This window comes from Macaca mulatta, chromosome 2 (genome assembly GCF_049350105.2).
Source record: "Macaca mulatta isolate MMU2019108-1 chromosome 2, T2T-MMU8v2.0, whole genome shotgun sequence".
Lineage (NCBI taxonomy): Eukaryota > Metazoa > Chordata > Mammalia > Primates > Cercopithecidae > Macaca > Macaca mulatta.
The window spans coordinates 18,121,599-18,136,069 of record NC_133407.1 but is presented as its reverse complement, the minus strand read 5'-3'; the positions used below and the strand labels follow the sequence as shown (position 1 = coordinate 18,136,069).

The 14,471-nt window shown below is 35.3% G+C and overlaps 1 long non-coding RNA gene across 1 annotated transcript in view; it reads left to right on the top strand.

The window, feature by feature from the left end:
* Window positions 1-6,116: 6,116 nt before the first annotated feature.
* Window positions 6,117-14,471, top strand: part of LOC106997161 (uncharacterized) — an 80,311-nt gene continuing 71,956 nt past the window's right edge. The window contains exon 1 of the long non-coding RNA XR_013414502.1: window positions 6,117-6,215. This is a non-coding gene — a long non-coding RNA (uncharacterized LOC106997161). The remainder of the gene's footprint in view (window positions 6,216-14,471) is intronic.

The window sequence follows — 14,471 nt, the reverse complement described above, 5'->3', positions numbered from 1 at the left end:
TTCATTTGTTTTTTTTTTTTTTGTTTTTTTTTTTTTTGAGTTTTCTAAAGGCAACTACTGTATTTTAAATTTATTTTATTTTTCAACTTTCATTTTAAATTCAGGAGGTACAAGTGAAAATTTGTTACATGAGTAAATTGCATGTCACTGGAGCTTGGTGTGCAAATAGTTTCATCATCCAGGTAGCAAGTGTAGTCCCCAGTGGGTAGTTTTTGACCCTCACCCTTGTCCCACCCTCCAACGTCAAGCAGGTCCCAGTGTCTATTGTTCTCCTCTTTGTATTCATGAGTTCTTATCATTTAGCTCCCACATGTAAGTAAGAATATGCACTATTTAGTTTTATGTTCCCCTGTTAATTTTTGTAGGGCTTTCAGTGACCTTTGGATGGCATGCACTTCAGCCCAAAGCCTTGGGCTTATTCTTACCTAAAGCACACAAATTTTCTAGTTGCTAAATTGTTTGGCAATAGATTTCCCTGATAGATTTATAAGACTTCATGTTCTAATGCCAAAGATGCCTCTTATCATGTAATTCTTGAATTGTCTGTTCATGAAGTCTGCACATGGATGCACAGAATGAACAAGAACAAATTCACTGGGCAAAGGGTTTTGCTACAAACAATTGCAAAAGTTTAGATAAACTTTTTGGACCATATTCCTAACTGATTCTCTCTCTCTCTCTGTTAAACAGAACATATATTTAAAATATAGACAGTCTTTTCTCTATTAGAAAAATTTGAGCCAAAGATGAAGTGAGGGGAATTGCTATTTGGTAGGACACTTTCCTTGAGGACAACGTGATGTATATCATCCAACTCAGTTTAATTTTTCTGACATAAGAACTCTACAAAGACAGAAGGCAGATTTTCATCAGGAAACAAGGAACTTTTTTCTAGCTCTTTCACCAAGATTTTGTTTTTTTTTTTTTTCATTTAAGAAAATGTCTATATTTTAAAATAATATATACTAAAGTATGCAGTAAGGAAGTGACAGGAGGTCTAGAATTGGCATTAAAATACTTCAGCAATGTTAACTCAGTAAGTAGGAAGAGAGAAGAAATGTGGCAAAATCTCAACAACTATCAAAGTGAGGTGATGTGTTAAAAAAGGCTCATTGTATTATACTTTCCAATTTTGAAAATGTTTGAAATATGATCATAATAATTTTTAAAATTAATACCTTAAAGGAAAAGCTACTAAAAGGAATTTGTGTTATGTTGGGTTGGATGGGGCAAAGGGTAAGAAACAGAGGGAGACAGACATTGACACCAAAACAATTGTCCCATATGCTGTCTTTAACATACAAATTAAATGCAGTAATTTTGATAAAACTTGCTTCTCAGCAAATAACATCATGGATGCTGAATCTAGGGGGAATTTTCTGATGGGGAGTAAGATATCTGCATGATCTCAAAGTGCCTCCCCATAAAGACTTATTAGTTGCAAAAGGGAAAAACATCCTAAATACGTAGGGGGGAAATTAGACAATACCTTTACCAGGTATCACAGTTAATGTCCAATGGACAACACGTGCCTCCAGATGTGATGCCTGTGATTCCCCAAGATGGACACATCACTTATGTAATACTTATGCGGACAAAAATAAGGTCCAAAGGATATTGGTGCAAAATTGTAGGAGATTCTTGGGAGCTTGGACAATCATGTAGGAACTGCTTTATTAGCTCTGAACCATCTTAGAACTCCTGTTGTATGAGATGGAAATCAGCTTCCGTCTTTACATTACAGCATTCTGAACTCTTGATTCAGAGAGACTATCCAAAAACCATTCGCAGAATTTTTAGAAAGATAAAAAATCTTTAGAAAACTCATATATGAACATGTGGCATGTCCTCCGGGTTATTTCATTGTTATGAATGCTTTCATTTACAACAAGAAAAATAGCACAAGAAAAATGAGCAAAGAATTCAGGAAGTTACATGAGAAATAATAAAACAAGCCTAATGAAATGGAGAGAATTAATAAAGTTAAAAGCTGAAAATAAATAATTAAAGACATAGGCTGCATAAATCACAGAACAAGTTCCTGAGGAAAACAATGAATTTTCCTGGCTAACGTAATCTCAAAAAGAAATTGGAGAACATAAATTCACAAAATTAGGTTTAAAATATGATATAAACAGATAAATGGATATTGTTTTCAAAGCATAGGGCAAAAATGTATATTACCGATTCCTACAGAAAATATTACAAAATTGTACAGAGAAAAAATATGACACAAATAGTCATGGAATAAATGGAAAAAGTTACCAGAGAATAAAGTTCATAAAAAGGATCTAGGCTCAGATATGATTTTATAGACTAGTGATTTTTAAAGCATAAAGAGACAGAAAATTCTCATATTATGTAAACTTTTTCCATCACTGAAAATGATGGAAAGTTTCACAGTTCATTTTACATGATAAGCTTAATCCTGCAGCTGAAATCTAACAGCAGGGATCAAAATATAAAATTTTTAAATGAAATAAAATAAAAAATAGAAATATTTCACATCACTTCATAATACATTTATGACATGTGGACTTTGCTGTATAAATACTATACTTCAATAAAGTGAAAGTATAAATATATAAATATTATTGATATATATTCTAAGTTCTTAAAGTACAGTCAGTTGAATTTGGTAATTTATTAAAAGAAAGGATTCATCAAGAGCAAGTAGAATATAATCTAAAAACCTTATCCATCTATTATGGTTTCTTAATCAGAAATATAATAATATGAATTATCACACCACATGAAAAATCATGTAATCAGTTTAAAAAATTAATCAATGAAGTCCAGGTGCAGTGGCTTAAGCCTGTAATCCCAGCACTTTGGGTGACTGAGGTGGGCGGATCATGAAGTCAGGAGATCGAGACCATCCTGGCTAACACGGTGAAACCCCGTCTTTACTAAAACTACAAAAAATTAGCCGGGCGTGGTGGCGGGTGCCTGTAGTCCTAGCTACTCAGGAGGCTGAGGCAGGAAAATGGCGTGAACCTGGGAGGTGGAGCTTGCAGTGAGCCAAGATCGTGCCACTGCACTCCAGCCTGGGTGACAGAGCAAGACTCCATCTCAAAAACAAAAAAAAGAAAAAAGAAAAGAAAAGAAAATTAATCAATGAATATCAGTACATTACAAATAAAATCTTGAACAAGAAAAGAAAGAATATGTAACATGGGGCTAACTTTGCCTATAAGAATAAAACAACAAAAACATTCTCATTAAAATGAGAAAAGAAACAAAGATTTGAACTATTGTCACTACCTTTTCTTAAGCTTTGTGCAAGGTTCAGTCAATGGCACAAAACAAGAAGTGTAACCAAGATGTTTAACAAATGCAAAGGAGGAGATTCAATTACTATTTATAGTTGGCATTATTCGACTAGAAAAGTGAGAAGAATCAACTAGAAAATGTCATACAACTAACGAAATGCCCAGACACAACATAAATATGTAAAATCCAATAGCTTCAGTAAAACAATGATCATTAGGAATATATTCAACAAAAAAATGTGTGCAAAATAACTTTATAAAAGAAATAAAAGAGTGGATATACACAATATTCTGGGATGAAAATAAATTTTTCCCAAGTAAATTTCAAAATTTAATATAAAAGCCAATCAAAAAAAAAAAAAAAAAACTCAGGTGTTTGCTTTTTAAAATTCTGGCTAATTGATTATAAAATTTATCTGGAAAATTATAGGGTTGATACTTGCCAAGAATACTTTGAATAAGCAAGGAGTATTAAAAATTTATCAATGAAATTTGAAAATAGACATAAAAAGATAATAATTCATGCTGTAGTAATAAGCTAGAAATAAGCACATTGAAGACAAGTAATTGAAATCCCAGAAAATACACTTTTCATAAAAAAAAAGAGGACTTTAAAAAGTAACATTTTATACAAGTAAATATTAATTGAACCATTGGTTAACTCTTTGGGGAAAAATATCAAAATTTGATGCCTCATACAAAATAATAAAATGCATTTCAGGTGGATTAAATAGGTAAGTATTTTAAAACAAAGCAAATGATAACATGGCAATGAAAGAGTAGATATTTAAACTCATAACTTCTAACTGAAATGGTTAAAATATATTTATAAATAAATAGTTAAAAAATAAAAACATATTAGTGTTGAAAACAAGGAAATTGTATCACCATATGTCCAAAACTTTAACTGTATGTGAGATTAGACTACAGGAAGGGCAATAAAATTAGCAAATCCCAACAAGCAAAGCAAACGCTGCCTAAGGAGTAATAGGAAGATACACCTAAGAAAATTCAGAACCTGCCCAAAGTTGGAGTAAGAACTAGATATAAGGATGAGCCGTGGGGCAGCCCTGATGAATTTCTAAAACTGTCCGTAGCAAGATAATGCCTCAAAATGTTGCTGATTATGCTGCTTTCCACCCATAGCACACCCGCTGGCCGTCTTCTTTTTGTAGCTGTGTGGAATGTGTACTCAATGTCATGTGTAGGTCCACAGTGAAGTTAAAGATGCCACACTCATGGCTTCTGAGTTTAGTCCCTGCCATCATACTGCCACATCCCCACATTCCAGAGCAGGCAAAAGCAGAGGAGATAAAATCATTTTGGAAAGACAACAAAAAAGAAATAGACATGGTCATATGTTGTATGGATAGGAGATTCCTCCAACCTCTAGTCACCTCTGTCTCTAGCCTATTTCTGGTGGAAATCTTTCTTTAAATTTGGTAATCTCAGAATAGAGTGAATTTGTGGCTCTATTAGCTGGAACTCCAGGTCACTGGAATCCTGGAAGACAAACTTTAGGAAGTATAATTTCAGGAAATTTATGAAAGTTAGAGAGTAAATCCATATCCCTCAGGACTCACAAAAGCACAGGAGAGCCATTGATCATTTTCTATACCTAAGAGAAGGCCACAGAGGGTCTGAGAGAAATCCCAGGTGTGTGAACTACGTTTGACTGCTGAGACCAGCAACCTGCATAGACCTGGGGCCTGGAGGTCTGGTGGGACCAGAGTCATGTCAGCAGGGTAAAAATTGATGAGCAGCATCTAGCACAAGGCAACTAGACAATTTCCAATTATCCACATGGATAGGAAATGTGCCTGAAGACTGAATCCGTTATATCAGCAGTAAAAGCCAGCAAAGAAGTAATCCAACCCTACCACCACCATCACATATACAAATGGAACACACACACCTCTCAACATAATAGTGTTCATAAGCCCCTTCTTTCCTGAACAAAGAAGAGGTGAAGGACAGAGTATGATTAAATTATACTTTTGGAGTTAGTGAAAAATCACTGGATTGAACTGAGAGAAACTTGTGATTGGATAGATTTGATTGTCTGCTGCTGGGCAAGATGAGGCTAAAACTTAGAAATTAATTTGGGTTAAGAAATAAGTTTCATTTTTATGTGCCTGAGTCTGTGACTGAGAAATTCATGCCTATTATACCTTAATCAAATCAGGCTTATTCTCACTTAGCAATCATTGGTAGTTTCTCAGTTGTACTTAGAATGAAATCCAAATTCTGCAATGGCCCACAAAACCCTGTATGATCTCCTCCCGGATAACATGTCTTAGCTCATCTCTTATCATTCTCTCCTCCCTCCACAAATATTTCAGCAGCACAGAACTTTCTTCTAATTCTCTGTCCCTCAACATGGCAACATTGCCTCGAGTCGCTTTATATGCTGAACCCCTTGTCTGAAGTGCCCTTTCTTTGTTCTGAATGCAATTTCTTATTTTTTTCAAAAGCTTTAACTTCCTTCTTATTCTTTATTTCTCAACTCTAATGCCATATTCTCAAATACACACACTCTGACTTTCCTATCTAACTTAGAGTAATTGTGTTCTAAATCCACAGATAGATTTTCTTCATAACACTTTGTAGATCAAATTCTGCATTTATTTGTCTACTTGCTCATTGTTTATTATCCACCTGATATGGGTTGGCTGTGTCCCAACACAAATCTCATCTTGAATTGCAGTTCCCATAATGCCCACATGTCATGGGAGGAATCACATGGAGGTAATTTAATCATGGGGGTGGTTACCCTCATGCTGTTCTCATGATAGTGAGTTCTCATGAGTTCTGATGGTTTTATAAGGGGCTTTTTCCCCTTTTGCCTGGCACTTCTCCTTCCTGCCACCATGTGAAGAAGGGTGTTTGCTTCCCCTTCTGCCATGATTATAAGTTCCTGTGACCTCCCAGCCATGTTGAACTGTGAGTCAAAAAAACCTCTTTCCTTTATAAATTACTCAGCCTTGAGTATGTCTTTATTAGCAGCATGAGAAAGGAGTAATACACTACTTTCTCCCACCAAGTGTAAACTTTCCAAAGGCAAGGAGAGTATTTGCTTTTTATCATTGTAAATACCTATTTCCTAGTATAGTGCTTGGGATGTAGGATGTGTTCAATAAAATTTTTTGATTGAAATGAATTACTCAGTTATTTAAAATGATCTTATAGAAGATTATGTGCAGACAGAAAAATGTTTATCATATATTAACTTAAAAAATGGCAGATTACAAATAGATGATCTCAATTTTGTAAATATATGTATATAGAAACAAATAGTTGAACACCAAAAATCAAAACAAAACAAAACAACAACAACAACAAAAAAAAGAATTTAAAATGCTGCAAGGATCTATACCAAAAACTAGCAGTCAATATTTTGGGGTATTGGGATTACAGATTGTTTCTATTTTATTTTTTATACTTTATTGAATTTTTCAATTTTTTTACCCTATACATAGATATAAAATTTTAAAATCACTAAAATATCTCAAATATAGTAATTATCTTATGAAATTTTGTTTTTTCAGAATTATTTTTCTCCTTCTTCTTTTTATCCATGCTTAATCCTGACTAAGACAGAGAAGTTTGTCATGAGAATAGCAGACTTGGGTTGAAATTTATCTACCTCTTTATAAACATGTGATTTGGAGGCAAATTGCTCAATTTCTCTGAGGTTTCACCTTTTAATATAATGAAAATAGTGTTAAATGAGAATAATTAAAACTGTCTCACCTGAGATGGTGTGAAAAGGACTTTCTAGTGTAGTTGCTGTTACAGAATTGAAGGGAGAAAGGGGGAGTAGATGCCCTCCCACTCTCCAGTTTTCTCTTCTCATTTTACTTTTATTTATTGCTCTTTTCCTTTTTTTCACCTGTTTGATCTGTATCTCCTAAATTCTGGATTAAATCTGAAGTCCTCTGAAAAAATTGAAATCTGGTTTATTTGTTTGAAATCTTGTCTGCTCAACAAAACATACACTAGGATTGACAGGGCCAGAGAAACTAAATGTCTTCAGGATATTCTGTAAGTGCTTACCCATCATTTTTCTGTTTCTCACTGTCTCCTTTTGAGCTTTGTAGCTCTTGGCACCAGGGGAAAAAAATTAAAGTTTTTAAAAAGTAACCTTGAGGCCAGAGTTTGAGAAGCTTACAAAAAGAAAAAATTACTATATACATAATATTCTGCATTGCCTTTTCCTAGCCAAAAAGACATCAGAAACTTTTCAAACGTGGAGATGCAAAATAGGTTTGGCATATACAAGTGAGGGGATTGTGGAATCTAATTCCAAACAAAGTTTGGAATTTATTTTCTAAGTGGCTCAGGAGAGATTTCAAAGTTGAAATGTTACAATTTGTTTGGCTTCCCTCAACAGCATCAGCCATTTTCATTTCACGTGGGAAGAACAATATGAGACAAACAACCTAAGATTAAATGAAACCAGGTGGATAGGAGAGATGCATTTACATTTTACTACCCGGATAAGTGTATTTTCCTCTTGTGGCTTTATAGGCTTGGGGGCTATTGAAAAATACCTTTCTATAAATTGAATCAACACTCATTAAACTCATTAAGGGAAATGTAGTTAGGAATTTAGTATGGAAAGTAAGCCTTCGTTTTTATTGGATTTTACAATAGGGAGCACTCTAAGCTTTTAGACATTAAGGCAGGAAGGGGCTAACTATAGAAATTACTCCACTGTGGGCTTTGACTTTGGAGAGGCTATGCTTCTCTAGAGAGAATGTATGCACAGCAGAAGAGTAAGATGAGGCAGATATTTTATTTCCTACACATTCCAAAATAATAACCCCACTCTGATTTATCTCATCATTACCCCATTGTTTCTCCCCCCCATCAGCAACAGTTCTCTAACTCCTGTCTGGTTTTCCTTTAGTTTCATAACTCTTCACAGATGACTTTTGAAAATCTTTCACTCTCTGCAGCCTGATGATGATGACAAACATTTTGCTGTATGTTCAGAAACAATAAATTATTATATAATTATCACTGTGCACAAGACAGAAGAAACCTATCTCTTGAAAATGACATTTAAAATAAGCACATAAAATGCAAATTAACTGTCTTTTCATAAGAGAATTATCTTTCTGTCCCGTAAAGTTCTTCCAAGCTAAAGAATTTCCACTTTCAAAATTTATTCCAAATGGTTTCAACTTACCAAACATGTAAACACGTCCCAGGCTCCAGGAGTTATGCTGGGAACTATACATAGTATACAACAGGGAAAAGAGAAGGCAACTGCCAATTTCTTTCTGGGAACTTTATACCTTACCTTATTGAGATACTATTTACTATGGATTAAACAGAGTTACAGGTGTTTCTAATTTAATTTAATTTTTACAAGCCAGTGACCTACAATTTGAATCAGAATTTTCAAAAATCCATGATATTTTCACTATCCTAAAGTTTGAGACAACTCAGAAGGAAATAAACATGGTATTAGGATCAGTCAAAATTCTGTTTATCAGAAGTAATCTGAGAATGAGAGACTATTATGTTAATTTGGAATAAATTATTTGATAAGCCCACCCACACCCCATACTATTTCTGATGGTTCTTTTGGTTTTCGATAAGATGGCAAGGGTATAAATGACAAGAAAAAAAAAAATGTGTTGTTCCTGGGAAGGAAAGGGGAAGAGGGTGAGCAAAAACTTATAAACCCTTTAGACTCCCCAGTGCATTCAAGTAGGGCATCTGTGAAAACACCTGAAAAACTTGAGCTTCAAATCATGGCCAACCTGGAGGTAAAACAGACTCAGTTCAGGTGGATCTGGGAATTGAAGGGGCAGCTTAGATTCTGCTGAAGTGTGGATTAGTGTTACATTTGATAGATTCTTTCTACTGCTTGGTGTTCCTGACACTCTTGTTTGTGAAGAAATTCCCACCTTTTTCATAGAAAACTAGCAACTGAGACTTCAGCTGTGTGACAGCAGAAACTGAAAACCAACTCTATGGGGCTAAAATATAACCTGCCTTTTAAACAAATTGTCTTTTTAGTCCTGGATGTGTTCCAAGGGTGACTGAGGTCAGACTGTAGTGGGAAAGCCAAACCACCAGATGAACTTTATTTCACAAAAAAAGACCAGGATCCCCAAATTGGAAGGACACTGGTGTGTCATCAAAGACTGAAGCATGACTTTGTTACTTTCTAGCATTGTCCCCATTCAATGGTCTAATAATAAGAAGACTTCTGCAAAAATAATGTCAATGCTTTTTCTGTAAGGTAAAAAATATCTTATAGTGAGAACCAGACTTGGTTCAACATACACTCTGGAGATTAAACTGAAATCCAGCTTTAAAACTCTACCCTATAACCAGCATGGGCATTTATAGTTTGTCATATTCAGTACACTGTTGGTTCTCTCAGAGGCCATATGCATTATTTTGTAAAAGATAGCTTTAGGCAATGCCTGGAACATCTGTTGAATGATCAATCTTTGCATAGCAGCAAAAGGAAAATGCATTATTTCTGTTTTTATCTAGAAATTTCTGGAAAACTTGCAATGTCTTTTTTTAATGTTATGCCTTTGTTTCATGTAGTTTTCCAGACAAAATAATGAAGACATAAGCAAACCAAGAGAGTTATTTAAGTTGAAAAGTTAGGATTGTTCTAATTATACCTAATTAGAGATGAAAATGAAAAGTGCTTAGTGTAAAACCATTAATCAAAAAGAAGTCACTGTTCACTACTTAGCAGAATTAAATGCACCAATATGATTTCCTTTTCTATGTAAGCAATGCACTAGTCAATCATTACTTACAGCATGATCCATTTAAATAATTAAACTATATTTCAGGTCTTGTGTGCTATTTGAAGAGGAATAATGAGGTCTTTAATAACAATTTCATGCTTGAATTTTCACATCTGGAGGAAAGAAAGCCAGTGTTCTGGAGTGGAGGATGAAAATAGCAAAGCGTTTTTCTGACATAGAAAGAAAAGAATATGCTACCCTTTCTTATTCTCTAGATTTGGCATAGATTCTTTGAGAAGTCATTAATATCTAACTAAATAAGCATTCTCTCACCCCCTTTTTAAACTCCCAGTGATGCCAATTTAAGTAAAATACAAATGGCATTCTATCTCACTATGGAATTGAGTCACAGACTCATGCAATGAGAGAATGGACACGACAGAGATAAATGCAGCTGTTATGGACTTAATCATGTCCACCTCAAATTCATATTTTGAAGCCCCAACCCCCAATATGACTATATTTGTAGATATGGCATTTAAAGAGATAATTAAGGCTAAATGAAGTCATAACGGTGGGATCCTGCTTCGTTATGTCTGATGACCTTATAAGAAGAGACAGAAAGAGACAACAGGCCTATGTGAGTAGAGAGAAAGGGCCATGGGAGGACACAGTGAGATGGCGACCGTCTGCAAGCCAAAGAGAGAGGCCTCCGGAGAAACGAAACTTGCCACCACCTTAAAATTAAACTTTTAGCCTCCAGAACTGTGAGAAATACATTTCTGTTGTTTAAGTTACCCAGCTTGTGGTATTTTGTTATGGCAGGCCTAGTAGGCTAATAGAGCAAGCCTACAGATAAGAACATACCACTGTGTTCTAATAAACATTGCCATCAAATTTGGTATTTCTAATTTAATTAGACTTATCTCTCTCATTTATTTTTTCAACCAATACAGACACTTTACTGATGCTAGGATCAGCATTGGAAAAGATCAGAAATGCCTCTGCTCTCACAGATCTTATGTTCTCATTGAGAGACAAGAGAAAATAAATAATGAAACAAATGAATAAACAGTATAATTTCTGATAATACGAAGTCCTGAGAAGTAATTAAACAGACTAAGATGATAGAGAGCCTGGAGAAGGGTCCGCTTTAGGGAGGGAGATCTAGAAGGCCATTGTGAGTAGGTGCTATTTAAGTGGAGAATTGGAGAGTGAGAAGGATATGAGTGAAGAGCTAGAAAGGACGTTTTTCAGAGAGAGGGAACAGCCAAGGCAAATTTGTAGTGATGGTAATGAACTTGGTTTGCTTGAGACACTGGAAAACAAGCCAGTGTGACTACAATATCCTGAACAAAGGACAGGGTGATACGATGCTTTGAAAGAAAAGACTGGTCCTAGAGTAGTACACAGAGTGAATGTTAAAAGTCTAGGGACTCCATTTTCCATTTTATATAGCAGTCACTCATATAAGACTATACTTTCATTTTTCTTTCTTCCTTAATATATTGTCTTCTCTAAGCTTCTGTGAGTCTACACTTGCCTCAGTGACCTCGTACACTACTGACTGTTCCTTCTAAATCTCCTGTTTGGCTCTTCTCTTTTGTACTGGAAATGTCAGAGGATCCCAGGGGCTAGTCTTTGCCCCCTTCTCTCTTTCTCACTCATCCAGGCTCTTGATGTCACAGTGATACCTGAATTCTACCCTGGCATGGTATTAGGCATTGTCATACTATAATTAACAGCTAAACAAGCTCTCAATGCCCCCTCTCTTCCTACTCCACACCTAGTTTTCTCTATCTCATAATGGCACAGCCATCCTAGAGTTAATGGCTCAAGTCCAAAACCTTGAAAATGTCTACCTCTCTCTCATCTGCATTTTCATAATCTACCAGTTTAATCTATCCATTTAGCTCCCAAAACACCTCAAATCCACCCACTTGTCTTCACCATGTCCAGCCATCATTTATTGCCATAACTATAGCAATAACCTCTTGATGATCTGTGAATTTCCATCTTTGTTTTCCCTGTCACCTGTTCTCCATTCAGTGATCAGTGGTCTTGTAAAGGCAGAGGTCAGATTATATCATTCCCTCCAAAAGCCTCCACTGCACTTAGAACACAATCTGACCCACCCAGCCAAGCAAGACATTGTTTCACCTACTTATCCCGACTGGCCTCACATCACTTTCCCCATTGCTCACTGGGCCCCACTGCACTGACCTCACTTCCTTTTTTGCAATACACCAAGTTTATTTCCACTTACTGTGGACCAACCACACTATTATGTCCCCCACTTAGACTTCTCTCTCTCCACATTTCCATGGGGTGGCTCCTTATCTCAGCTAAAAAAATCTCAGAGAGGTTTTCCATGGCTTCCCAATGTAAAGTGGTCCTCTCCTTACCCACCCTACTATTACCCTCAATCTCATTACACTCTTTCTTTCCTTCTTTGTGCTTTCCACAATTTGAAATAATGGTGCTTATTTAATCATGTAGTTATTTATTCCCTGTCTCCCCTTAGTAATCTGTGAGCTCCAAAAGACAAAAGCCAGGACATTTGTCTACCTTATTTACTGCATGTCCCCCATTCTATGCCAAGTAAGTAAATGGAGTCTATAGTTCCATCCTGCTTATATTTCACAGAAACAGAGGGATTTCATAGGGATTTCCAAGGTAGTTTTTTACAATACGTCTGTGACTAGGATGAAACAGATAGGTACATCTTCCCTCACTGCCAAGAGTTTTACTGATGGAAGTGAACTGGTTCCCAGAGAAGCAAGTATTGGTTCTAAAATCCTGTGTTTAATAGGACAACATTGCTACCAGATATTTATTGTGCCTTTGTTTTCTATAGGGTGACTTATTTTGCATCACACAAATACTGCAAAGAAAAAAAAAATCTAACTGTATTTCTCTTTTAACTGTTCTCAAGGAGTTCATAAACTAAATAATAAAAGAGATGGAAAAACAACTGCAATGTGATATATAATGTCTAATAATAGAAATGTGGACATAAAAGCATAGGTAAGGGGACAGTTCATGCTTCTTGAGGGTATGGCAGCAACAAAGGCAGCACAGACTGGGGTGACATTGTGCAAGTCTTTGACGGACAACTGTGACAATCAGAGAAGGAGGTAGGACATTACTAAAATGGAAACTGTCTGAAAAGTTAGCCAATGTAAATCAGCATGGATTTTTTAAGAGAGTCTTTTTTTAATAACAAAAGTTTCAATGCCACAGCAAGACAAAATAATATTAACAGTGTATGCATGTGATATCATAGACTCAAATTACACAAAGCAAACGTTGATAGAACAAAAACTAGAAATAGGTAAGTTCAATGCCATAGTTGGATATTTTCATACGTTACTCTCAGGGTTTGATAAAATAAGTAAATAAAAGATCAATAAGGGTACAAAAGATTTAAACACAAAGTTGACTGAATTTCTATATGTAGAGCTTAATACTTAACATTTGCAAAATACACATTCTTTATAAGCACACATGTGACCTTTGATGATGTAGTCAGAGAAGAAAAATGCATGAAAGCTTCTAAGAATAATGAATCATATCAAAGATGAACTTCAGCAGTTATCTGATATAGCTTAATATTGGGAATGGTAATATTTGGTTTCCAACTCTACAATTCTAGTCTATATGCTGACACTATAGATTAGAGTTAACAAAATGATTAAATGGAGTTTGCAGATGTGTTCTGTTTAGACTGCAATATTTTAAAGAACTCTAATTTGATGCCAACATTAAAAGTCAGATTTTTGTGTCTTCTTGGGAGACACATCTATTTAAGCCCTTTGCCCATTATTTAATCAGGTTCTTTGAGTTTTTTTGCCATCGAGTCATAGGAGTTTCTTACATAGTTCAGATGTCAACATTTCTCAGATACATGATTTGCAAATATTTTCTCCCCTTCCATAGGTTGCCTTTTCCTTTTGATGATTGTGTCTCTTGCTGTGCAGAACTTTTGAGTTTGATGTAGTCCCACTTGCCTAGTTTTGCTTTTGCTGCCTGCATTTTTGATGTCGTATTCAAAAAATCATTGCCAAGACCAATGCCTAGGAGATTTTTTTTCTGTTGTCTTGTAGGAGTTTTATAGTTGAGGTCTTATGATTAAGTCTTTAATCCATCTTGTATTAATTTTTGTATGTAGTGTACAACAAAGACCCAACTTCATTATTTTGCATGTGGATACCCAGTTTTCCAAATACCGCTTATTGAAGAGACTCTTCTTTTCTCATTTTGCATTTTTGATGACCTTGTCAAAGATTAATTGACCTAACGTGCATAGATTTATTTCTGGGCTCTCTTTCTGTTCCATTGGTCTACTAGTCTGTTTTTATCCCAGGTTTATGAAAATGTGCTTGACATTACTAATCATCAGGGTAGTGCAAAAGAAAAATACATGAGATATCACTTCACATCTGTTAGCATGGCTATTATTTTCAAAAAA